General features: G+C 44.2%; 1 non-coding gene across 1 annotated transcript; it reads right to left on the bottom strand.

The window, feature by feature from the left end:
- Positions 1–376: 376 nt before the first annotated feature.
- Positions 377–450, bottom strand: TRNAT-AGU (transfer RNA threonine (anticodon AGU)). Its single transcript has one exon. It is a non-coding gene; the product is annotated as a tRNA-Thr (tRNA).
- Between the last annotated feature and the right edge of the window lie 1,225 nt (positions 451–1,675).

Genomic DNA, 1,675 nt, shown 5'->3' with positions numbered 1-1,675 from the left:
CGCAGGTTGGATGTACCATTTTCGAGGATTTTGCATTTCGGCTGTTTAAATATTTATAGACGCGAGGGAAAGCTAATCTAAAGCTTATTGGTAACATCATACAAAAGTCTAAAGAGAAAGGAAATTAACAAAATTCAATGACCCTTTGAGCAAAACAATAATGTAACATTGTTGTAATGTTTTGAAGCTACCTGGCAGGTGCCATAGAGAGGGAAAGAGGTGCAGGAGGAGGAAGAACTTTTATTAGGAAACTATACTATGGTCGTATGCACTATAATGTGCTATGAATGCATTGACCTTTAGGACTCCTAGTGCCGTAGTCTATACATTTGGGCATGTATACCGCAACAGTGAAAGCAACAAGAAGACGTTGCTAAGGCACCGGTGAGATTCGAACTCATGATCTCCTGTTTACTAGACAGGCGCTTTAACCAACTAAGCCACGGCGCCGACAGGACACCGCACCACGCGCATCCTTTTAAACAATTTATTCCGACGGCGTCCCCGCATTTCCTGGATATAATTTTTGTTCAGTGCACGTTGTCTCTACGCCTTTTCGACTTACCCATCAGCAAGGATAGCGCGCACGCAGAACGTGCCTAGCGTCACAAAAGAACAGCCGTCGAGACCGGTTCCCTGCTCGATTTCGGTTGTAGCCGCTGCGCTGGCTCAGTGGTCATGGTGCTCGCTGCTGACCTGAAAGACGCGGGTTCGATCCCGGCCGCGGCGGCCGAATTTCGATGGAGGAGAAATTCTAGAGGCCCGTGTACTGTGCGATGTCAGTGCACGCTAAAGAACCCCAGGTGGTCGAAATTCCCGGAGCCCTCCACTACGGCGTCTCTCATAACCTGGGTCGCTTTGGGACGTTAAACCCCATAATAAAACCAAACCAATCGATTTCAATTTCTTTACCGGGGGCGCCGTTTTTACTAGCCAGAGAGGACGCCCCCAAAAACAAACGCACTTAGCCGTGAGCCTGTGTTCAATATCGCGCATCTTTAACAGAACAACTTATTATGAGATACCTCAAGATCACAGGATCTTGACCTTGAGCAAAACGTGAGTACCTACAGACAGGCAAAGCAGAAAGGCAGTCTAAAAAAATAAAAGACCACTGTGGCGACCCGCATTGGGAGAATGCGAAAGCACTGACGCCTCCTCGGCACTCGTCGCCTCTCTTGGCCTCTCTTTATCATTTTCTTTCCGTCTGTTAATTAATCAACTACTGAACTAGCGTAATTATCTTATGCTTTAATTAGAGATCAGTTTATTTACTCTGATTATACCTTCTTTTATCTCAATCAATCATTTTGTTTGTTTTTTTCAACTTTGGCACCGCGGTTGCTTTCCCGTCCACTTACTACTCGTATATCCCCGTCCAGCCTATGCAACCGTCCATTGGTTTTTGCTGATAAATAAGTAACTAATTATTCTGCCTCAATGAAACTTTTTGTTCGATTAATTATCCCCCATCAAATACATTTTAATTCATTTCAAACGTTATTTTTCTCCTTTGCCTATTTTTGCACTGTTTTCCCGTCCACTGACTATATCGGCGTCCGCGCTTTTCAACATTTTTCGACATTTTGGCTCTAATGAATTAACTAATCATCCTATCGACATAATTACTTTTTTCGCAGCATACTCACATCCTCATCTTTCGATAACACCCACT

This window comes from Amblyomma mixtum, chromosome 8, assembly GCF_055824585.1.
Source record: "Amblyomma mixtum isolate Tamu chromosome 8, ASM5582458v1, whole genome shotgun sequence".
Classification (NCBI taxonomy): domain Eukaryota; kingdom Metazoa; phylum Arthropoda; class Arachnida; order Ixodida; family Ixodidae; genus Amblyomma; species Amblyomma mixtum.
Note: the sequence above shows the minus strand (reverse complement) of the source record. Positions and strands in the feature narration are given on the sequence as shown.